At 39.1% G+C, this 26,322-nt stretch overlaps 1 pseudogene; it reads left to right on the top strand.

The window, feature by feature from the left end:
• The window catches only part of LOC110218232 (magnesium transporter NIPA2-like), a 38,464-nt pseudogene extending 12,217 nt beyond the window's left edge, over positions 1-26,247 (top strand).
• The last annotated feature ends 75 nt before the right edge of the window (positions 26,248-26,322 follow it).

Raw genomic sequence — 26,322 nt, 5'->3', positions numbered from 1 at the left:
AATATAGCTAGAGGATAAGACCCAAAAAAGGACCGTGGAAACATTCTCCTGGACAAGGGTGGCAAGCAGACTTGGCCTGGTAACAAATGGGCCTTAGGAAAAGCCTGTCTACAAGAGATCCTTTCTTACTGAGACAGTCTGTAACTCCACATAAGCAGCCCCTGAGATGACTTCTCCCTCATACAGGAGCTCAAGAGGCAGATATATCCAAGTACTGTGATATAACCCGAGCCTGGGAAAAACAGAATTCCCATGAGATTTTCTCAACCTAAAGCCTTATGGTTCCACTGGGAAACCCTGTCTCCTTTCTCTCTGCACCTCCACACTCAGCACCACTGGGAAACCTGATCGGGTTTCTGGGAAGGGGAGAAAGAGAGGGCCCCAATTTTTTTTTTAGCCTGTGAGGAAACCTTTGAATAATCCTATTGTACTCCCCTCCTCTGCAGATTATTGCAAAACTACTTATGAGCTGGCAATTGATAATGAGAAAACAGAGATAAACATAGCATTATAAAACTTTACCCTAAACTGAGTGTTAAGAACAGGCCACTGAGTAGTAAGCATGGAATTTTTTTTCCCTCAAGATAGGGAGGGTAAGGATAAGGAATGTGTAATACTGAGGTACAGTCCTTCCTGAGGTCCTCCACATTTGATTTTTTTCTTTATTTTTTTATTAATTAATTTATTTTGAATTATCAACCATCACTTCCATAAGCTTTTGAGTTTTAAATTTTTCTCCCCCATCATCTCCACCTTACTCTTAAGATGGTGTGCAATCTGATATAGGCTATACATATACATTCCTATTAAACATATTTTCACATTAGTGATGTTGGAAGCAAGAATTAGAACCAATAGGAGGAGCCACCAGAAAGAGGAAACAAAGCACAACAGAAGAAAAAAAATAGCAAATAGTATGCTTCAATCTGCATTCAAACTCCATAGTTCTTTCTTTTTTGTGGATAGCATTTTCCATCATGAGACCTTTGGAGATGTCCTAGATCTTGTATTGCTGAGAAGGATTGAGTCTATCAATATTAGTCATCACAAAATGTGGCTGTTACTGTACACAGCGTTCTCCTGGTTCTGCTCACTTCACTCAGCATCAGACCATACAAGTCTTTCCAGGTTTTTCTGAAGTCTACTTGCTCATCATTTCTTATAGCACAACAGTATTCTATTACATTCATATACCACAACTTGTTCAGTCATTCACCAGTTGATGGCATCCTCTCAATTTCCAATTCTTTGCCACCACAAAAAGAGCTGCTATAAATATTTTTGTACATGTGGGTCCTTTTCCCATTTGTATGACCTCTCTGGGATATAGCCCTAGAAGTGCTATTGCTAGGGTATGCACATTTTTATAGCCCTTTGGGCATAGTTCCAAATTGCTTTCCAAAATGGTTGGATCATTTCACAACTCCATCAACAATGCAAGAATGTTCCAATTTTCCCACATCTTCTCCAACATTTATCATTTTCCTGTTTTGTCATGTTAACCAATCTGATAGGTGTGATGTGGTACCTCAGAGTCATTTTGATAGTGATTTAGAGCATTTTTTCATATGACTATAGATGGCTTTAATTTCTTCATCTGAGAACTGCATGTTCATATCCTTTGATCACTTATCAATTGGGGAATGACTTGTATTCTTAGAAATTTGACTTAATTCTCTACATATTTTAGAAATGAGGACCTTATCAGAGAGAGTGGTTGTAAAAATTCTTTCCTAATTTTCTACTTTCCTTCTAATCTTGCACCTTTGCTTTTTTTTAATACTTTTCTTTTTATGTAGCACTTCTTTTCCTATTAAACATTCCCCTCTGTCCTTCCATCCTACTTCCCTACCCATTGAAACCTCCCTGATAACAAATAAAAACAATTCAACAAAATCAACAGGCTTGTGCTGAGGGGAGGGAGGTGTGTTCCATCATTAGCTCTCAAGGATGGAGATTGGTTGTTACATTTAATTAGAGTATGACCATCTTTTAATGTCATCATTGACATTGTTCTATTCATTGTATAGATTGTTTTCTTGGTTCTGCTTAATCTCTATGAAACAGTTCATTCAAGTCTTTTTAAGTTTCTCTGAATTCCTCATATTCATTTTTTCTTGACACAATAATATCTACCACACAGTTTGCTTAGTCATTGATAGGCACCCACTTTCCTTCTAGCTTTTTTGTTGCCGCAAAAAGTGCTCCTACAAATATTTCGATTTACTCAAAAGAATTTTTGAACTCATTGCTTTGGAAATTCCCTCCAAAGATGCAGGCTCAATCCCATCCTTTGTGACTCTTGTCCATGTTTTCCATTAAGCTGGCCACAAAGTGTCCACTCAACATGCAAGAGGCCTGCTTGAGCTATTCCTGACATAACAAGTATACCAGGAGAATATGCTCTTTATCCTGCCCATATGACCAACCCCTCTATTCTTCTTATCATACATTTCTTAACAACATCCTTTCCTCCTATGTCCCTCATTACTTATATATTCTAGCCTGTTCACCTTCCCCAATGCATCTCTCTATTTTCTTCTGGGTGATATCTATCTTTAAATTTTCAGAAACTATTATATTCCATTTCTCATATTTATACAGCAACACCATTAATGGTAAAATGGTGCATTAAAATAGTGGTGTTAAAATGATGAACCTTTATTTCTGTGGAAAATTTGTAGTCATTAAAGGAGGCTTACCATTCCTCAAAGACAATTTAGCCCTCTCTCCTCATTCCATTTAGCTTTGGGATTAACTCATTGCTGATCTGTATTGTTTGTCTCAGTTCTGCATAGAAATAGACACTCTCTAGGTGAAGCTTCACACCTTTAAATCATGAACACTTTCTCTAAGAAAAGAATTGGTAGACACTTGAAGGGTTGAGTGCCAAGTAACAGTCCTCCAAAAGAAATAGATTACATTTTAAAAAACAGGAAAAGACTTGTCAGGGTAAAATCTAAATTAGCAAAAAAGGAATAAGAAAAAATAATTGTGAGAAAAAGATATGCATGTAGTTGAAATAACTGAATCACAAACTATTTAAATAAGTAATTGATCATTTAAAATGGAAATGAACCACAGCATACACTGACACCAACCATTTTACAGAAAACTTCTCCCCTATGAAATTAAACTTTTGTATAATTTTATATAAAAGTTTAACTGGTACAAATCTATTTCCACAACAAGAAAAATCAAAAGAGCCCAGAAAGCACCTGAGTCAGCAAATTTGCCGAGCAGAAAGAGATAGGGGCCAAAGTCAAGGAAAATCTTATGAAGAAAGATGGACAATTATGGGCATTATCATCTCTTAGAGAAGAGACGGTAAAATCAATTTAAAGAAGGCTTGGCAAGAGATTCAACTGAGCAAAGTACTTCCAAGGGCACATAAAGGTGAAAATTTAAGGAAGTCAACAAACAGAATAAAAATGGAAAAGATCTGCAAAGATTATCATAAATACTCTTTTTACTTGCTAGGGTCAGTAGACACACCACACTTGGACCCTAATTTCACAAGAAGTTCTTCAAGAGACAGCAGAAATGTCAATAAACGGAACAGATAGGAGAAGCAGCTGGATTGGACCAAATGACTACGTAGGAGATCCATGCTAGAGGCAATGTAAATGTGATGTTGATGAGGGACTGATATGAAAGTGTCTGAAGCAGGGAGAAGAAACCAAAGGCATGTAAAAATATCCCAGCCTTTATTATTATCAAAAAAAAGATGACTAAGAAAATGCTAATAATTGTGAAACTCTGTTTGCTCTCCTATATCTACAAAATCTTTATGGGAATTATCTGCTCCTGAATTGATGGCATCTTTGATGAAGGCATTAATAGGGAACAAACAGGCTTTCACAAACAGTATTAAAAAAACGGATCATATCTCAACATTTCCCAAGTGGCTAAAAACTGTCAAGAATATAAGATCCCATTGTTTTTATTATGAAGCATTTTATTTGCTGGAACATTATGTCACCCTAAAAGATTTTTTACAATACAATTTTTCAACCATACAGCAAAATCATTTCTTACTTTTTGAAAGGTCTAACAATAGAAATAACCTTGTTTAGCAACTCTGTAGTCATAAACATCAGACAAGTCATGTAATAGAGAGATAGGCGCTCACCAAAGGTGTTTACTTCCATAATGGAGGAGATTCATAACAGAGTCCAAGCTGAAGAGGGATTCTCTGAATGTTGAAGTTTTCCAGAAGGTGCTCCTGTTTGTAGGTGACATTGTGCTAGCTGCATAAAGCCCTGACACTTTATTTTTATTTTTTTGGTTTTGTTTTTAGGCAATGGGGTTAAGTGACTTGCCCAGGGTCACACAGCTAGTAAGTGTTATGTGTCTGAGGCCAGATTTGACCTCAGGTCCTCCTGAATCCAGGGCCGGTGCTCTATCCACTGCACCACCTAGCTGCCGCAAGCCCTGACACTTTAAAAAAAAAAGATTTCCATTTACACAGGAAAGACCAAATAGATTATGGAGCATTTATATGGACATTGCTGTGGGTATGGCATGTTGGTCTTGGTACTCAGCCTCTTTTTCTCTCTCTGGGTTGACTTGCTCCCCTAATTTGCCCATGCTGGAAGTTTGGGGGTTTGCAGAAGAGGATGACCATTCTGCTACAACTCACTCTCAGAGTCCTAGAGGTGACCCTATTGTGATTACTTCAGAACTTTATTTCCTGAGCTCTTACCAGTGTGCTTCCATTCAAATGAATCAGTCAAGGGGATATCATTTACCTTTTTTTAAAATTTTTTAATTTATTATTAATTTTCAACAATCACTTCCATAAGTTTTTGAGTTTTAAATTTTCTCCCTTTCCCTCCCCGCCTTCCTCCCCAAGATGGCATTCAATCTGATATAGGTTCTACATGTATATATTCCTATTAAACATTTTCATATTAGTCATGTTGTAAAGAAGAATTAGAACCAATAGGAGGAACCACAAGAAAGAAGAAACAAAACAGGGGGCAGCTAGGTGGCGCAGTGGATCGAGCACTGGCCCTGAAGTCAGGAGGACCTGAGTTCAAATCCAGTCTCAGACCAAACAGTTGACACTAGTAGCTATGTGACCCTGGGCAAGTCACTTAACCCCAATTGCCTAAAAAAACAAACAAACAAAACAAGAAGAAACAAAACAAAACAGAAGGGAAAAAAAGAGCAAATAGTATGCTTCGATCTGCATTCAAACTCCATAGTTCTTTCTCTGGACGTGGATAGTATTTTCTATCATGAAGCCTTTGGAGATGTCTTAGATCCTTGCATTACTGAGAAGAGCTAAATCTATCAATATTAGTCATTGCGCAATGTGGCTGTTACTGTGTACAATGTTCTCCTGGTTCTGCTCACTTCACTCAGCATCAGACCATACAACTCTTTCCAGGTTTTTCTGAAGTCCGCCAGCTCATCATTTCTTATAGCACAATAGTATTCTATTACATTCACATACCACAACTTGTTCAGCCATTCCCCAATTGATGGGCATCTCCTCAATTTCCAATTCTTTGCCAGCACACAAAGAATTGCTATAAATGTTTTTGTACATGTGGGTCCTTTCCCCATTTTTATGATCTTTTTGGGATACAGCCCTAGAAGTGCTATTGCTGGGTACCATTTATACTCTTAGTCGTGAAATAGTTACTCAATAGAATGCAAAGCAAAAATAATCATGACAAATAGTATACCTAGAAACCTGGGTTGTACTCTCCCACAAATGCACTTGGTGTCTGTGGGAGAAAACAGGCACAAAAACTACAGGAACTTAGCCAAGAGGCACAAGAGCAGGGAAACCCACGTTCCTAGCGCAACTTGTGACTCTGGATGCAGGGCATGATGTCACTGGTCTCCTCAAAAAACAATCTATATCACGTTACCTGTTAGATGTTACAAGTTACCTGCTTCTCCATTGGCTGCTCCTTGAGTGGGCTCTAAAGTAGTATTACACTGTTTTTTAGCCAAAAGAAGTTCCCCTAAGCTTGGGATCTGTAGACATAGCTAAGCTAAGATATCCAGGTCCTGTCTCTTGGCTGAACTCTGAGAGGTTTCTCCGTCTCAACTCATAGGTGGTAGAGAAAGGCAAAGCAGACAGACCTCTCCTTTTTGTCATCAGCAGTTTATACATGTATGTATGTATATATCTATACATTCTGTCTTTCTAATATGGAAATGTTTTGCATGACTGCACATGTATAACCCATATCAAACTGCTTGCCTTCTCAATGAGGGAGGAGGGGAAAGAGGGAGGGAGAGAATTTGAAACTCAAAATTTTTTTAAATGAATGTTAAATTTTTTTTTCATGTAATTGGAAAAAATAAAATATTTAGAAATCCTTTTTATCTTTGATCTCCTTGGTGTTTATGCTAGGTATACTTTCTGAGGGTCCTCTCTGACCATAGTTCTATTTTATTCAATTCAACAAACATGTATTAAGCACCTACTATATGAAAGATTTTGTGCTGAAGACAAAAAATAAGACAGTTTTTGCCCTCAAGGAGCTCACATTTTGAGGGAATTGGGGAGACAGGGCTTTGGAGAGAGGAGGAATACATCATGTACACAAGTAAATGTCAGCTATGTACAAATGCACAATGTAATTTTAAAAGGGAGCGAGAAAGCTAATAACAGGAAGTCAGGAAAGGCCTAGTATAAGAGGCAGCACCTAAGCCATGCTTTGAAAGGATTCTTTGAGGCATGGGTGAGGAGGGGAGCACATTCCAGATATCAAGAACCAGAGGGAGGAGATAAGGCATCATTAATGGGAAGCAGTTAGCAGATGAGTTTGACTGGAACAGAGAGTGTGGGAGGGGGAGCAATATGAAATAATGCTGGAAATGTAGCAAGATCATGGAAGGCTTTAAATGCCAGGCTGGGGGAGGCAATAGGGATCCATGGAACATTTATGAGCAGAGGAGTGACTGGAAAGGGAATGTGACTGTCAGGTCTGTGTTTTAGGAATACCAATTTGGCAATTATGTGGAGTATAGATAGGAGAATGCAGAGACTGGAGGAAGGGAGACTAGTGAGGAGGTCATTGTAATAGTCCAGGTGAGAAGTGATGAGGGATTGATCTTGGATAGAGGCTGTGCCAGTGGAAAGAAGGGTTTACTTTAGGCAAAAGATTTGGCAACTGATTGAACAGAGGTTGAAAGAATAGTCAAGGATGACTGTTTTCGGATCTCCTTTTCTTAGATTCTGTCCCAATTGTGAGGGCCAGGATAAAGGCTCTGGATTGTGTCTAGGCTACTGGGGGATGAGAAATGGTTTTTTTGGAAAGATCAGAGCCCTGTCATGGAGCTGTCATTATAAGACAAAAATGAAGGTTTCAAAGCCAAGCTCCTAATGTTGGACAAGTCAGGGAAGTCACATTAAATAACATCTGCTACTCCTAATAAAATCAGCTCAGAAGAGTGGAAACTAAGGTCTCAGAGCTAGGTGGCACAGTGGATAGAGTGTCAGGCCTGGAGTCAGGAAGACCTGAGTTGAAATCTGACCCCAGATGCTTATTATTGTGTGACCCTGGACAAGTTACTTAGCCCTGCTTGCCTCAGTTTCTTATGGTAAACCACTCTAGTATCTTTGCCAAGAAAAATCCAAATAGGGTCATAGAGAGTCAGACATGACCAAAATGATTGAACAACAACAAGGTCTCAGAAGAAATTCTGTACATCCACAAACATACATAAACACACATACATAACTATATGCACACACCAATGGAAGCACATACATATACATAGGGATGACCCCACCCTGGAAATAGACAATCTCCTTTGGCTCTAAACTAGAGACCAAATTGTCCTCCCACTTCTGCTTTGTCTCATATCATTAAACTCCAAATTGCTAAAGAGATCTCCTGAGGAGCTTTAGGGAATGGGAATATTTGAAGTGATTTACATAATTGGCATCCTGGATTTTTTTATTCTTTATCAAATTGGGACACAATGCTTTGGGAAGTTGTACTGCCATGGCAGCCACTGTCTGATCAAGAATTGTGGATTAATTTATTCTGTCTGGGCAAGAAAGGAGGTTGCCTGTCTCTCTTTTTTCAGGAGAAGCTTCTCTCCCCGGGATCTTTACCTACTCCTAGACCTTTCAAGTGTCAAGATCATTGAGTGCTACTTCTTGTTCCTCATAGGCATTACAGCTACCTCCCTTCCCAGGTCTGCTTTCTGACTTCTTCCAATTCCCAGTAGTCATCAATGTCTATCCTCTGAAGGCCAACACCCCTCAACATTTATATAAGGGTGCAAAATGTTTTATAGGTGTTATCTAACTTACAAAAAGGTAGGTATTATCTAACCTCACAAAAATCCGGCGAGGTAGGTGTTATTATTCTGACTTTAGAGATGAGGAAACCAAAGCTCAGAAAGATTAAATGCCTTGAATTTGAATTAGAGGACCTGGGTTCACATCCTGACCCTTATACTTGTTACCTGTGTGACCTTGGGCAAGTAATTTGACACCTCATTATCACCTAGTCTCTCTCCAGACTCTTTCTCCTTAGCTGCTGCATTGCCGCACTAGAGAAACCTCTGCCCTTCCTCTCCTGATTAGTGAGTCCCTCTCTCTCCCTTTCTAGCTCTCCTTTAAGTTTTGTCTTCCCCATGTATGTAAGTTGCTTGAAGGTAGAAGCTACTTTCTTGCTTGTATTTGTATCCCTAGCCCTTAGCCCAGTGCCTGCTAGCTATCTAGCAATCATATCATCATTTCTCTTTTTTTAATTTAATATTTTATTTTTCCCCAATTACATGTAAGAACAATTTTAACATTCTTTTCTTCAATTTTGAGTTGCAAATTCTCTTCCTCCCTCCTCTTCCCCCCCGCTCCCATTGAGAAGGTAAGCAATTTGACATGGTTTCTACATGTGTAGTCATGCAAAACACACTTATATGGTACTCTTCATTTCTTATAGCACAGTGATATTCCACTGTGTTCATATTCCATTTCTATTGCGTTCATACACCACCACTTATGTAGCCGTTCTGCAAGTAACGGGCATCCGTTTTGTCTCTAATTCTTTACTACTACAAAAAATATTGCTCGAAATATTTTGTAATATTGTAGCCTGTTCTTTTTATCACTGACCTCTTTAGGGAACATGCCTGGACATTTCAGTCACATTCCTAGAATAATTCAAATTATTTTCTGGAATGGTTGAATTAACATTTCTTAAGAACTCATGACCAAAATATTCTATAAGTTGTGGAGATATGAAGATGAAAAATGACATAGTCGACTTAAGGCAAAACTAGTGATGCAAAAGCTTTCAGCTAAGCCTCTATAGGGAAACACCCAAGGAATAATGACAAAGATTGCTAGAAAAATTAAAAATTCAACAAATCAAGGAGAAATATCAGTGACTGCTTTCATCTGGACTAGTACTGCATGGGGAGATGGCCAGAAACCTGCAAAATTCATCATAAGGGGAACAGGACCTGAAGCTAGCATGAGCTCTGGGTTGAGTCTTTGTTAGGAGATGGACCAAGTCCAGAGCAAGCTCCTGGTATGGGCTGTGCCAAAAGTCAGTGGAGAAGCCTGACTATGCCAGTGGCCAGGATCAGGTCCGAAGCCAGGACTGAAAAAGGAGGCAAGGTCTGTCCCTAGACCGCTTCCCAATCAGGGATTATCAAGCTACTCCAACTGGAATAGAAGGAGGGCATCAGCATCTGGACTTAAGCAAGGGCAAGCTCTAGCCCTCTTAGAGTAATACCTCATCCTGAAAACTGGGCAAAAGATAAAACAAGCCACTCCATCCAGGAGTGTAGGAAGGAATGAAACCTACTCCTGGCACAAAGTCCCAATCCAGGCAATGTGAATTAATACTTGAATAAGTAGAGTAAAACTTCTGATACAATTAAGAAACGCTGTGGATTACAAAAGATTTCTAAGACAAAATGCCGGAAGAGGAAACTCATCCCACAATAATGAAAAGTAGAACCCTAGAAAAAAGAATGGAAATTAGGGGAATATTAAAGAATGGAATTAGAGCATTTGGAAAGTGAATAAATATTTTAGAAAAGAAAGTGAAAAACCTTATCTAAAAAAGGAACAACAAAATAATAGAATGGAGCAAACAGAACTTACTGATTCCATGAAACAAGAAGAAATATGAGAATAAATCTAAAAGACTGAAAAATTAGAAGAACATGTGCAGTATCTATTAACAAAAACAGATTACCTATAAAACAGGACTAGGAGGGTCCTTTAAGAATCACTGGATTCCCTGAAAAATCATGCCCCCCCCAAATAGCCTGGATATTACATTTCAAGAAATATTTAAAAAAAAATCTGTCCAGAGCTATTAAACCTGAGGGGGAAGGGGGAGAGCAAAAAAAGACAATCTAACAGTCGTCTCTAGAAAGAAACCCCAAACTGAACACTCTCAGAAGTGCCACAGCCAAAATCCAGAGCTTCTTGTCAAAGAAAAATTGTTATAAGCATCCAGGAAGAAAGAGAACAAATGAGCCATCTGGCTGACCCCCAGAATCAGGAAGACCTCAGTTCAAATCCAGCCTCAGACACATACTAGCTGTGTGACCTTGGGCAAGTCACTTAATTTCTGTTTGCCTAGGAAGCAGCTTGGTGGTTCAATGGATAGTTCTAGGCCTAGAGTCAGGAAGATTTGAGCTCAAATTCGACCTCAGACACTTACTGTGTGACCCTGGGCAAGTCACAACCTTTGCCTTAATCCACTGAAGAAGGAAATGGCAGACCATTCTAGTATCTTTGTCAAGAAAACTGCATGGACAGTACTGCCCACAGGGTCACAAAGAGTCAGATACAATTGAATGACAGAACAACAACAGAATAGCACAGCAAACAAAGTGCTGACCCTAAAGTCAAGAATCTCAGGAGTCTGAATTCAAATCCAGCCTTAGACATGTGAACCTGGGCAAGTCATTTATCATCTGCCTGCCTCAGTATCCTTATTAGTAAAATGAATATAATAATAGCACCTACTTCCCAGAGTTGTTGTGAGGATAAAATGAGATAATATTTGTAAAGCACTTTGCAAACCTTAAGTACTATATAAATGCTATCAATATTATTATTATTAATTTGTGATTTATCAGCTGCTGTAGTTTTTTGGCAGGCAGTGCCAGAACATGTCCAGATAATTCAAGTTCTTCTTAAATATAATATTGTGCTCCTATGCCCAGTTTGTGATCTGTTTTCCAATCTCCTCACCTCATACCTCCTCCCAAAGTGATCTGAAATATATTCTTAGAATAGTGCCTTTGTGTTTTACCTTCATTTGAATCCATCATGTTTCTCCCCTCAGATGTCAGATTTTCTTCATGAATATATAAACAATATACAGTGCTTCTGCACCCCTCTTTATCTATTTTCTTCCTTTTTAATAAAATGTATTACTTCTAGAGCTAAAATCCTATCATGAATCTCATTCAACCATCTCTCAATGATGCCTTTGAGGTCAACATTTCCTCCCTGCACTAGAACCTCTACTTTCTGTTTATTACCCATACTTGGTGCATTTATGTATAGACATCAGAGGCCTTATATATTATTTCCCATAAATTATTAGTTTTCTCTTCTGATTCTGCCTCCTGTATTGTAGCTGCTGCTGTTTATGGTACCAAGTTCATTAGTTCTATGTGGGTAGTTTTCCCTTTCCTCCTTCCTTTTTTCATCTTAAAGTCCTTTTGATTAGACTTACAATTTTTTAGGCAAGTTATGTTTTTACTGTGCACCTTGTTAGGTATACTTCATCCCTTGCCAAGATCCTTCTCCTTCCTATATTTTAAGTCATGGTACATGTTTCTTCCCTATGGGGACCACCACCAGTCTTGCACCTCATCTCGTTGTCCTCATCTGGCTCATGCCAATCTATGGCATCAAACATCCCCAGGTTCTGTAATCTCTCATGAAAACCAACCTTCCCCCAAATCCATAAAGGGACAAGATTAATTGCTCCTTCTTCCAGAGTGATTGCATCTATTGTCAGATTGTTCTCTGCACTGGCAAAAATTTTCCTACTTGTAGATCTGTATGCTGCATTGGGCAGAACTGTCTCTTGATTCTCTTCCTGCCTCTCTGCATATTCCTCATTGTTTTTTACTGGCTCGTCATCCATATGCTGGGTATTCTCCAAGGTTGTTCTCTTCTCTTCTCCTTCTATAATCTCTCTCTTTCTTTCTCTCTTCCCCTTCCTCCCTCTCTCTGTCTTCCCCCCCCTTTCTCTCTCTCTCTCCCTCCCTCTCTTTTTTTCTCTCTCTCCTCATCAGCCATCAGCATTCATGGATTTAACTAGCATCTTTATGTAAATGACTCATAGATCTGAACATGTGATTCCCCTACTCAATCAATTCCAGTAGCTTCCTATTGCCTCTAGGGTAAAAAATAATTTCCCATTTGGCTTTAAAAAATTACTACATAAATTTTTTTCAGTCAGCAAAGATCAGCCTTCTCTCTCTCCCATCCCAACCCTCCCTCTAATTGAAAATGAAAGAAAAGATAAAGAGTGCATGTGCACAAGGAGCCATTGGGGGGAAGTTGTGACAAAGAGCTCCAGATAGTTGGGATGGAGGGAAAGGTGAGCAAAGGAAGAAGACAGGTGAGCAAGAAGAACCCAGCAAAGATGACAGAATAAGAGGCAGCTCAAAGGAAAAAAGGCCTTTGATTTTGAGGGATGAAGAAACTGAGGCTCAAAGAAGATGAAGAAGTGATTTATCCATAGCAATTCAACTACTAAACAGATAGTATATTTCCCTGGAGGACTGCTTTAGCTGCACCTCAGAAATTTTGCCAAAATCGAGTGAGAAATAAGGAAATTATTCAGGTAATTCAGAGCCAGTGTGTTTTCCACTGTGTCACCATCTATCCTGTCCAAGAGAGAATCAGTATATGTGTGGATAAGTAAAAGTAGTACATGGTTTGTGGAAAGAAGTGAAGGATGCTCTTGCACTGATAAGGTTTCACATGTATTTTCTAATTTGGGTTATACCTAGAATCTGGAGTTTGTACAGGAGATTTAGTGCAACGATCTTACTCTCTGGCCTGACATCACCCAGGTGGCATTTAGAGTGCCAGGACTCACACTCATGCCCTGGGACTTCATACTCTCTCATTCTTTCCACTGACTCATTCTGCCTTCTACCACCTACAATTCATTTTTTTCTTTTCTTTTTGTTTGGAAATTAATAAAAAACAAATAAAATGTGTATTTCCATATGCAAAGCAGACCAGAAAAGGCCACATGAAAGCACCAATCTGTGCCATTTCCAGATGGATTTTCTCTCTAAGTATGCAAAAAATCCCAACATTATTTTCTTTTTTTAAAACCTTTTTTCATGCAGATAGTATTTTATTTTTTCCAATTACACATAAAGATGGTTTTCAACATTCATTTTTTTGGTAAGATTTTGAGTTCCAAATTTCTCTCTCCTCCCTCCAGTCCCCCCTCCCGAAGACGGCAAGCAATCTGATATAGGTTATATGTGTACAATCATCAACATGTTATTTTCACAGCTATCCTGATTATTTGTGTTTCCTATTCTCTTCTTCTGTTTTCTTCTGTACATTTATAAAATAGTTTAGTGGCCTCTTCTCACCTTTTTTTCATTTTGGCAACTCTATCACTATCCTTCCTTTCTGCTTTCCACAAAATCCCTCCAGACTGGAAAAAAAAAAAGAAAAAACAAAAACAAAACCCTTCTATCAAATAGGTATAGACAAGCAAAATGAATTCTCATATCGATCGTATCTGAAAATGTGCCTCATGCAGCACCTTTGCTTCATTGCTTTTCTGCCATAAGATGAGAAACATGTTTTAAGACCAGTCCTCTGGAATCTTAATTAGTCATTGTATCGATCAGTGTTATTAAGTCTTTCTTAATTGTTCATCTTTATAACGTTATAAACTTTATAATGTTTTTTATGAAATTGTTGAATAAATTGTCCTCCTAGTTCTGCTCACAGCAGAATGAGCTGCTTGCTATATACATAGTAAAAATTTATTTCTTATTTAAAAGAAAAAAGAAAAACAAACCTTTTACAAATATATGTAGTCAAGTAAAACAAACTTCCACATTGACCATGAGCAAAATTATGTGTGTATACACACACACACACACACACACACACACATACACACACACAACACACACACACACACATTTCATTCTGCACTCTGAATGTTTTACCTCTCTATCAGACACCCAGACACCTGGATGATTTGTTCTCCTAAACTTTTGAAACTCATAAAGCAGTAGCCTTCAATTTTTCCACCTAAAATGAAAGAGTAAATGCTCAGACAAAGGATTGAGGCTGGTCTTCACAGGGTCACATGTTGGCTTCAGAGAGAGTTAATTTAAGACCTCTTCTCTTATAGCATTGTCTCTCACTGGATGACACCAGCAAAGAAGTCAGACCAAGAGCAAAGATCTATAAAGTGAGGGGGCCAAAGTCACCTAAGGCCTTTTGTTGGTGACCCCTGTTCCCAAGGACTGGGCCTGTTGACTTGTCTCCACAACCTTATTCATCTAAGTGACAAAATGTGAAAAAATAAACAAACAAGAAATCCTCAACCATTTTATAGTTGTAGAAATCTTTTTATACTCTAGTACACTTCCTTGCCTTTTTTTTTTTTTGGCAGGGTGGCTAGGCAATGGGGTTAAGGGACTTGCCCAGGGTCACACAGCTAGTAAGTGTTATGTGTCTGAGGCCGGATTTGAACTCAGATCCTCCTAAATCCAGGGCCAGTGCTCTATCCACTGCACCACCTAGCTGCCCCATTTCCTTGCCTTCTTAAATAGAGTATACAGAACATGATATTTCCTTTTCTTAATGCACGGTATCATTATTATGGACATTATCTCACTGTGCCAGGTGCACCTTAAGGAATGTTATTTGCCCTTCACAATTCTGGTTGCCCTTCTCTAGATAACTTCCTTTTGTTAGTGTCCCTCTGGTGCCACATTCCAACTGTGGTTTGAATGGTTTTCAGACAGAAAACAAACAGTGAATTATATTCCATGTCCTATAATTTGGATATTATAGTTCTATTAATTCAGGCTAAGATTACACTGTAGTCTATGCACACATGCATATGTATGTATGTATATGGGTATACATGTTATGCATATATATGTTTATTTATATGACATGATCCAATATATTCAGAAATTATTGTGATGGAAAAAATCATTATATCTATATAATCTGTGAATGAATGAAAAGTATTTATGAAGAAGTTACTCTGTGCCAAGCATTAAGCTGAAGATACGTTAGAAAAGTGAAACAATGTATGTTCTCAAGGAGTTTAAATTCTAATAGGGGAAGCTAATGCATATAGAGGAAGGATGGCTTGGGAAGAGTTTCAGTCAGAGAACTGAGGCATACCACGATGAATGAAGTCATAGGGAAGTCAATTGGGACATCCTGTACAGAAACAAAAGTAGACTTGATTTGACTACAACTTCCAGGACAAGAGGTGGAGGGTATGGTGGTATATAAAGAACAACAACATGGATGACTGGAAGATGATTAGGGCAGATAGCTAAAAACATGGTCTAGAGGTCTGGGGCTGGTCAGGTATCTGAGCTTTCTGAGTTTGGGCTCACTAATTTACCAATCAGGTCAGCTTGGCCCAGGACAGGAGTTCCAATACTGAATGGATTAAGTTTCCAAGGGCAGAGGCTCTGGAGATCTAGTGACTATCATGGTCATTTCCAGATATACTGTTTCTCATCCAACCATAAGTGAGCCTTGCCTTTTAACAAAGCAAAACAGTGAAGCAAAATCAACTGAAATAGCAACCCCATTTGACAGCATATGCACCCTTTGCGCCCATGATCTCTCACATTTTTAAGGAAAGGAGGGAGTACGCTGCCTTCTTAGCAGCCCTTGTTTGACTTACACTGATATTGTCAGTCAGTCAGTAAACAAAGTCAACAGGTAATAAGCAGTGGCAGGGACTGGGCTAAGCGTTGCGGATGTAAAGAGAGGCAAAAGAGAGGCCTCACTCTCAAAAAGCTCACAATCTAATGGGAGAGACAACAAGCAAATAGATATATGCAAATGAGCATATGAACAAATGAGCAAAACCAGAAAATGATTAAAAGATGCAAAAGGCTTCTTGTAGAAGATGTGATTTTAGTTGGAATAATTATAATTTTCAGGTCTTTTTCCACATAAAATGTGAAAAGTCAGTCCTATGCTTATTATAATATATTCTAGAAAGAGTATTTCTAGGGAAGAGGGAAGGGTTATGCCAGGGGAGAGTCAGGGACCTTATAATAGGTTTTATTTGGGGAAATTAGGAATAATAACCTTACCTTCTCCAAATAAGGGTGGTGCTTTCTAGGACTGCAACCCATACTAGGAGAGGAAATATATACAGCTTCCCAGAGAAAAACAACACCCAAGGTGGTAGTAGGGATAGAAAACAAAAGGCAGATTCACTTGGTTTTAGGAGTCATGAGGGATTAGGGCAAAGGAATAGGACCAGGCCTTAAAAACCAAATAAGAGATTAAATAAATAAATATGTGAGGGGGGATGGAGTAAGATCTATAGAAGCAATAATCAGAAGTAACTCAAAGGAGGGAGCTCAAATACGCACCTAGAAGTTGGCTACCTCTAATGAGAGATTACGGACAGAATAGAGAAGGGTTACATTATAGCCCATGAGTGAGAGAACGGAATTCAAAATAGACTATTAAGGACCAGAAATAAGGAAGAATATAAAATGAAAATTTCTTAGAAAGGAGTGCCACAGAAGAATGGCATTTAAACTAAAAAGCTGAGGGTGGGAGGAGAGTGACAATTTCCAACCACATGTTTATCTGGGCATGGAAGGGAAGGGCTAATGAAAGGGGAGGGAAAACATAAACAAACACTAGAAAGAGAAATGAACAACTTAGATGAATTCAAGAAATTTGGTAAAGAGCAGGTATGGGAGTCAGGGAGGGTAGAAGGAGAATCTGTGGAAATAGATTAGTGAAATCGCCAGAGGATTCTGATGAGGATGGAGGGCAGAAGTTGTCTGATGATGGCTTTCTTCATTTCCTTCAGAAAATAGAAAGAAGAAATTCTCCATACCATGCCAGTATCTTTCCATGGGGCTTGGTCTGGGGCCTTAACTTCCCTCTGTTCACACCTCTCTCCTTTCCTTTTTCTCAAAAATGTGAAAATAGATTGGAATCTCCCCTGTTCCTTTTTTAAAAAGAAATATTAAAGAATCAGTTAAAAATTATTCTAGTTTAAATCCTTTGGACTAATATTAAAGAGAAGCTTTATTGTCAATCTTTCTTTAACTATCAATGTCCTGTTTTTCACCTTTAAGATTGGTTCAGGCAGGACTCCTCCCTTAAGTAATTGAGGTGGTATCCAGGCAAAGGCTAGAGGCCCTTAAATGACCCCACCTTGACCTGGTTAAGGGTAATCATCAAACAAAGAGAAGTCTTTTTTATTACTTCAATTAATGGAAACATCTCTTGGGTTCACCTCTGACCATCTTGAAAAGGTGGGGTCAAAGGATTGAATGGTTTCAGGAAAATCATTCTCCGAGGGTATACTGAAAGTTAATTGACTATTACTCTGTTTGACGCAGGAAAATGTTATCTAAACTTTGCCCTGAGTGCTATAATTATGTTTTATCACTGTGAATTTTGTATTTGTCAGAGAATGATATAACTGTAACTTAGAACTGGCTTGTGTGTATGAGAAAGATTTCTAGAGTTATGGTGTGGTTCTGACCATCTACGGTCCTCTTGCACCCTAAGCAGAAATGCTTTATTAGAATAATATAAATTAATAAAAATTGGCAGTCTTGTGCCTAAAATGCAGAGTACAGAGTTTTCTTCCACAAGAGGGAGGGATGGAAATTTCCCAGTCGCCTTTATTTAAAGCTGCTGAAGATATTAGATAAGTTTGCAATTTTTAGTCCAAGGGCAATGGCCTTGTCCACATGGATTCTTTCCTCTACTAGTTAAGTGAGCTTTTTAAAAAATACAGATTAATACTGGTTATTAATAAAATTTTAATAGCTCAAGCCCCCAGTTAGAGAGAAAATTATCTAATAACTTTTAAAAAAATACATCTAATAACTTTTTGCCAGGGATGAAAATTCCTGACTTGCAAAAATTTTCTATGTATCCAAATAGCCAGAGGTTTCCCCCCATCTTTTTATTCCCTGAATAAAAAGTAAAGGGAATTGAAAGGACTAAGAAAATCCTTAAGAATAATCAATGCCTTTTCCCAAACAGCAATAAAACAGAGTAGAAAACAGAATGTGAAGAAATCATCAAATCTCAGCAGCATCTTGGGGGAGGCAGAGTGAGTCAGGGTTCTTTCCGAGCATATTCTTCCCTAAGGGGATCAGTGAGTGTGCAAGGCTATAGCTGTTTATGCTAATGGCCAGTTTTGAGATGTAAGATCTTCTCTTTGGTACTCTAGCTCCTTAGTCCTGCAGCTACATCTCTCCTCCATTCCTCAAATACAGAGACACACATTCCAAACTTCCTGTGCTCCTGGACTCCCCTCCTCCAGTGTAGATTTTATTATTGTTCATTCTCTTTTCAGGCTGAGGAAAGCCTATAACTCCAGAATCCCATTCACCTACTGATCCAATATGGTGATACATTAATATAAGTCATGTCAAGAAAACTAATCTTAGAGACAAACTGCTTCCTTAAAAGAGGATAGAATAAATTTTAAAGGAAAGAAAATGGAAGAAAACCCAACCTAACAATAATTGCCTGAAATGTGAATGAATTAAATAATCCAATTAAACAAATAAGAAAATGACAGAATAGATAAGAAAATAAAACCAAGTTCTGCATGCTAGAAACATACCTAAAACATAAAGATGCATAAAAAAAATAAAATGAAGTGGATTGACAAGATGGTTTTCCACCTCTAAATCTATGAGCCTCATGTTAGAGAGCTCCTTTTGTGCTCATTGGGATTGTTCATAATTGTATCACGAGAATTTCATTTTTTCGGTACCTCATATCCATCATTAGTCATGTTACCCATTTGATTCTCCCGCCCAGTATACAAGGGACTATCTTGTAGAAATCACTTAACCTCTCTGGGCCTCAATTTCCTCATCTGTAAAATAAAAGGAAAGGACTAGATGCCTCTGACATTCTTTCTAGGTCTAAGTCTATGACCCTACAATTTTTTTATGTCCCAGGGAAGGGAAGGAGAAAAGGGAGGGGAGAGGAGGGAAGGAGAGGGAAAGGGAAGAGAGGAGAAACTAGAAGAGGAAAGGAGAGTAGGGAAGGGAAGACAAGACAAAACAAGAGAAAATAGTTCTATTTTAGACATGTTAAGTGTGAGATGCAGGCAAATGGGGATTCAGGACTGGTACCCAGGAAAGAACTAGGGCTGGATGTGTAGAACAGGGAATCATCTGCACAGAGGTGATCATTGAACTTGTGGGAGCTGATGAGATCACAGTGAGATAGTATAGAAAAGAACCCAAGACAGAAACTTGGGGGACACCCACAGATAGTGAGTGTGATACGGATGAAGATTTAGCAAAGGAGACTGAGAAGGAGTAGTCCTTCTTGACAGACACTACAAAAGAACAATGAGGTAAGTACAGAATAGATTTAGAAGAGGAGTGTGGACTAGATTCCTTTTAGGAAATTACACACTGCATTTACTCTCCTGAAGCTTCCCCCTGAAACATCTTTATCACACTAATATTCTTCTTTTGAGGTTGCTATATATTTGTGAAGCTTGGAATACCACAGACTCTGAAGAGGTCAAGTCACGGGTCCCTCAAGGGGCAATAGAGAGACACACAGTGGGAGTGAGTTTGCTGCAGCAATATTTCCAGTGAAGAGTTATGCAGACGAAGCAGCTTAAAAGAGTTTATCAAAGAAATGTATAAATAGAAAAGGAAGTGGGCTGCTCAGCTTTTGAGAGTAAGGAATAACTAAAGGTATAATGGTAGCCCACAGGCTCCACTGTTATGTACACAATGTCAAGTCCTCTAGAGAATGATCCTATAGAATTGGTTTCTCCTACCTCCCACGAAGGATTTACAAGAGGATATATATTCATGAGTCTCACAGTGTGAGATGGTGTGGAGGGGCTGTGATCGTGCATCATTGGGGGGAACGAATACTTACACTGATAAAAATAAAATTGTTTTTCCCCCAGTGGATGTGGTCAGGTTTATTTCTTTTTTAAAATTTTATTTTTATCTTTTGTTTTTGTCTAACCTTCACTTTTAAATGCATCCCTTTCCCAACGAACTATCCCTTGTAAGAAAGAATAAAAGGGAAAGAGAAAAAAAATCAGTTTAGCAAAATAACAATACATCAACCGAGCCTAACAATATCTGCAACATTTCAATCCCATAGTCCTCCACACTTCCTCATCTTTTCTTTGGGGCTAAGCTTGGTTATCATAATTACACAGTTTTTAGGCTTTTTGAGGGGGTTCTTTCCATTTACATTGCTGTAGTATTTGTATATGTATATGTTTATTTTTCTAGTTCTACTTCTGTATCAGTTCATACAAATCTTCCTATTAAGGCTGGCCTTCACCTTTGGTGAGTCTATATTTCTTCACTGGATGCCATAAGGTAATAACAATCTAAATTAATAGGCAGGCATGGTATATGGAAAGAGCACTGGATTTGGGGTCCAAGTTATATCATGAGGGGTTTGATTAAATAATCTTGAAGTCTATAGGCCTTAGTTTCTTCACCCATGTAATGAGGGTAATTGGGGAGTTCCTTCCCCAATCTTCTCATACTAGAGCACACCCTATTAGAGCATTGATAGGATTGAGATGGGTTCTGCTGGCTGCTTCTAGTGATACATATGGGTTAGCTCTAAAGGACTTGTGCTTGGGAATGATGAACCAATCCTTTTATTGATCTCCTTTTATTGGTTTTGTGAGAGACACGAGGGATGCTTGTTTCAAAGAAAATTGGCCACTGAAGCAGGAAGAACCTCCCATTTAGACTATAAAGAGAGAAAAAAAATTTACTCTTTCCTTCCTTTCTTCAGACACGTGAAGTGGAACTTTCTTTGGAATTTCCCATGGGGGAAAGAGAAAAGGAGCTTTTCCACCTGCACCCTCAGTACCTATGGTAGCTCTAGAACTAGAGCACATAGAGCATGTGGTGCGCTTGAGTAGGAATCTCCAGACCCAAGTGGCCTTTTTCTGCTTTCTATTTCTTCTTTAAGCACAAGTGACAAAAGAGCAATTCTTTATTTTAACAAAATGAACAAATATATTTGTAGCCAGGGCTTTGTTTTGTGCATGCCCAGATCACCTAAAATGAAGCAGACACCTGGGAAATGCCAGGGACCTGCTCCTAGAAGACATTCTGAGTTGAGTTTCCTCACTACATGGATGGTATAGCCTCTTTCCACTGGTTATATTGCAAAACAGTCTATGTCTTTATAATTACAGGACTTGGATACTCTCTTTCTCCTTCCTGTGGCAAATGGAGAGGGTGAAGATCCAAGTTCACCCATAGTATGGGTGCCATGAACTGAACTAGTGAGGGGTGAAGGGCTAACTTGCTTTTGTTTTTAGGCAATTGAGGTTAAATGACTTGCCCAGGGTCACACAGCTAGTGTTAAGTGTTTGGTCTGAGACCAGATTCGAATTCAGGTCCTCCTGACTTCAGGGCCAGTACTCTATCCACTGAGCCACCTAGCTGTCCCTGAAGGGCTAACTTTTGCTCTCCTCTTTTACCCTGTGGCCCTGAGAAATGGTTCAGGGGCAGGGTGTTGGGGGTGTTGTCTTGGTTTGTTTTGTCCTTTTCAGTTCCAGGTATGGGTGGTAGAATCCTCACATCCTAGGAACTCAAGCCACGGCAACTTTGGAGGTAAGATCTGAGGCTGAATGTTCCTGCCAGCCCAGCAGGAGAGCACAGAGAAGACAAATGCTTAGAACTTGAGCCCAAGGGAAGCTTTGGTCTTGAAACTAGTAATTGTGCTATATAGGAACTAAGCTAAACTCTAAAACCAGTACCCTTCCCTTTCCCAGGGTATGAAGTAGTGTAGGAAGGGATTATGTGCCCAGTTTTAGGGGGAATGTATGTGCATTCTTGATACACCTTTGGAGTAAATATTTCTTTGTAAAAGCTAATGTAGTTAACCACTTAATTCCATGTAAGTGGTTGAACAGAATTAGGGTGCAGGGTTCCCCCCTACAACTGGGCGATGCCTTTACTAGGAGCTAGAGCCCATAGTAGGGAGATGAGACAACTCCCCCAGTCCCCATTAAGAGTAACAGAGATAGAGGCATCTAGGTAGCACAGTGGATAGAGCGCTGGCCCTGAAGTCAGGAATTCAAATCCGGTCTCAGACCAAACACTTGACACCTACTAGCTGTGTGACCCTGGCTAAGTCACTTAACCCCAACTGCCTAAAAAAAAAAGAGTAACAGAGATCCCTGAGGGAGGTGTGAAATATAACAAATCTGGCCTGCAGACAGTGTGTGCCAGGGTAACCGCTGTTGCACATTTATTTTTATATGTGTTTATAATTTGCCCATCCCACTTCTCTCTTAGTAAGCAAAAATCAGGAAAATTCATTTATTTTTAGTTTTCAACATTCACTTCCACAAGTTTTTGAGTTCCAAATTTTCACCCCATCTCCCCCCTCCCCACCCCAAGATGTCATGCATTCTGAATATCCCTTCCCCTAGTCTGCCCTCTCTTCTATCTCTCTCCCCTTCTCTTATGCCCTTCCCCTTCTATTTTCCTGTAGGGCAGGATAAACTTCTGTACCCCATTTCTTATATTTCTTATTTCCCAGTAGCATGTGAAAACAACTTTTTTAAACATATGTTTTTAAAACTTTAGGTTTCAAATTTTCTGTCTTCCTCCCTCCCCACCCATCCTCACTGAAAAGGCAAGCAACTCAATATAGGTTGTACATGTGCAGTTATGCAAAACATGTCCATAGTAGACATGTTGTGAAAAACTAACTCTATTTCCCTTAATCCTATCCTGCCCTCCCATTTATTCTATTCTTTCTTTTGACCCTGTGTCTCCTCAGAAGTATTTCCTTCTGATTACCCCTTTCCCAATCTGCCCTCCTTTCTATCATCCCCCTGCTCTCTTGTCCCCTTCTCCCCCATTTTCCTGTAGGGTAAGACATTTCCTAATCCAATTGTATGTGTATGTTATTCCCTCCTTAAGCCAAATCCTGTGAGAATAAGATTCACTCATTCCCTCTCACCTTCCCCGTTTCCCCTTCCACTGTAAGAGACTTTTCTGTTTTTTTTTGTGAGATAATTTACCCCATTCTACCTCTCTCTTTCTTCTTCCCTGAGCATAATCCTCTCTCATCCCTTAATTTTATTCTCCAGATATGACTCCTTAATCTTCAGCTCACCCTGTGCCCTCTATCTATCTATCTACATATTCATACATATAATTTTTTTCCTTCAACTACCCTTTATACTGACAAAGGTCTCATGAATTATAAATATTATCTTTCCATGCAGGAATGTAAACAGTTCAATCTTAATAAGTCTCTTATGATTTCTCTTTCCTGTTTACCTCTTCATGGTCCACTGGAGTCCTGTATTTGAAAGCCAAATTTTCTATTCAACTCTGGTCTTTTCATCAAGAATGCTTGAAAGTCCTCTATTCACTGAATGACAATTTTTTCCCCTGAAGGGGGAAGTTTTGCTGGGAAGGTGATTCTTGATTGTAATCCTATCTATCTCCTTTGCCCTCTGGAATATTATATTCCATGCCCTGCGGTCCTTTAATGTAGAAGCTACTAAATCTTGTGTTATTCTGATTGTGTTTCCACAGTACTTGAACTGTTTCCTTCTGGCAGCTTGTAATATTTTCTCCTTTACCTGAGAACTCTGGAATTTGGCTACAATATTCCTAGGAGCTTTCCTTTGGGGATCTCTTTCAGGAGGAGATCTGTGGATTCTTTCAATTTCTATTTTGCCCTCTGGTTCTACTATATCAGGGCAGTTTTCCTTGACAATTTCTTGAAAGATGATGTGTAGGCTCTTTTTTTGATTATGGCTTTCAGATAGTCCAATAATTTTTAAATTCTCTCTCCTGGATCTATTTTCCAGGTGAGTTGTTTTTCCAGTGAGATATTTCACATTGTTTTCTAATTTTTCATTCTTTTGGATTTGTTCTACTGTGTCGTGATTTCTCATAAAGTCACTATCTTCCAATTGCTGTATTCTAATTTTTAAGGAAGTATTTTCTTTAGTAAGCTTTTGGACTTCCTTTTCCATTTGGCCAGTTTTGCTTTTTAGGGCATTTTTCTCCTCATTGGTTTTTTGGACCTCTTTTGCCATTTAGGTTAGGCTATTTTTTAAGGTGTTATTTTCTTCAGTATTTTTTTGGATCTCCTTTAGCAAGCTGTTGACTTGTTTTTTGTGATTTTCTTGCATCACTCTCAGTTTTTCCTCTACTTCTCTTACTTGCTTCTCAGAATCCCTTTTGAGCTCTTCCAAGGTCTGGGACTGATTCATATTTTTCTTGGAGGCTTTGGATGTATGAATAAGATAATATAGTCTGACTCTTTTTGCACTGCTTGCTCATGATCCCGGCCAATTATTTGAGTTTTAAACTCTTTGTTAAGGTACGAATTTGTTTCCAATGTGGAGAATGTACTGTCCCAAGCTTCGGGGGTTTGTACAGCTGTTTTTAGAGATACTTGTAGGGCCTTTTAAATTTTCAGTTCTTCCAAGGTGGTACGATAAGGGGCGAGGTGTATACTCCTTTCCTGGCCTGTGACTACAAGTACTCCTTTTTGTCCTATAACGGTGAGGAGGGGCTCCTCTCCACCACCAATACAAGCTCCTCCAAGCCAGCGTTCCTCCTCACCCCAGCACTGCCGCCCAGAACTGTGGCCCAGATCCAAACATGGGCAAAGCAAGAGATTCCTGCCTCAGCACTGGCAAAGAGATCCCTGCAATCCCTCTCTTATCAGCCACTGGATTCCCCCTCAGTCTATGGGTCTGAAGCTCGAGAAGCAGCTGTCTCCCCCCCCCTCCCAGGGCCACTCTCTTGGGGAATGGAGCTGAAACCCCGCCTTCCTTTCTCAGCACCGACAGAAACAGACTTTTCCCACTGACCTTCTAAGTTGTCTTTAGCATTGGTGGATTGAGGAGTCTGGAAACCACCACAGCTGCCCAAGATTCAATCCTCTGAGGCCTGCTCCAGGTTTGCTGTGGCCTGAGTGCCCACGCCATGCTGCACTGCGCTCCCAGCCCAGCGCGATACACCTTTCTGATCAATCATCCAGGTTGTCTTGGGCTGGAAATTTGTTTCACTCTGTCTTTTTGTGGGTTCTGCTGCTTCAGAATTTGTTTAGAGCTATTTTTTATGAGTATTTGGAGGGGTTTGGAGGAGAGCTCAAGCAAGTCACTGCTTTCACTCTGCCATCTTGGCTCCACCCCCCCAAATTAGGAATTTTTTTAAAAAAAAAGTCTTCATCAGAAACATACATAGTGCAGCCAAACAAATTTCCACATTGGCTGTAACCAAAAATGTATGTCTCTCTCTACATTTTAAGTTCATCACCTCTCTGGCAGGAGGTGAGGGGTGTGTTTCATCTCTAGTATACTGGACTTGTCATTTGATATTGCATTGATCAGATTTCTAAAGTCTTTCAAAATTGTTTTTCTCTATAATATTGTTGTCATCACATAAATTAATTCTCACTCCACTCTGTATCAATTCATAGTCGTCTTCCCAGTTTCCTCTGAGACTGTCCATTTTGTCATTTCTTAATAGCACAGCAATATTCCATTACATTCATATACTATAATTTGGCCATTACCCAACCTCTTAGTTTCCAATTTTTGGCCACTATGAAAATAACTGCTATAAATACTTTGGTGTGTATTTATTTTGTGTATGTTTATTATACATACATTGTATTTTATTATTGCTTTTTCTTTGGTCTCTTTGGCTATAGTTGGTTCAAAGGGTATACACAGTTTACCAAGTTCTAAACAGTGATTCTAAGATGGATATTACATCCTGGAAAGCAATCTTATGAGGTTCAGAGGGTGAGAACTCCTGGGCCCCTAATGTTGTTCTGGATGCATTACAGGAGGTGCTCCCTTCAGCTACAAGAAGAGAAGCCCACGCCCCAGACTGACTTACCAGAAGATGCGGACCTTGAGGGAGTTGTTTGTACAGTACAAAGCCAAGGTTAAGGTGAAATACCTATTCAACAGTTCCACTGGATGTTTCATATGCTTTAGTATTTACAATCTCCACCTCCAAGGAGAGTATAGGGAATAATCGATTACTGTTTCATGTTTCAAGTCTTTGTCAACACATGCTTATGATTCTTTTGCATTTAAACATTCCTTTTCT

Source organism: Phascolarctos cinereus, unplaced genomic scaffold (assembly GCF_003287225.1).
Source record: "Phascolarctos cinereus isolate Bilbo 61053 unplaced genomic scaffold, phaCin_HiC Scaffold_5;HRSCAF=322, whole genome shotgun sequence".
NCBI classification, from domain to species: domain Eukaryota; kingdom Metazoa; phylum Chordata; class Mammalia; order Diprotodontia; family Phascolarctidae; genus Phascolarctos; species Phascolarctos cinereus.
This window is presented reverse-complemented; position numbering and strand designations above follow the sequence as displayed.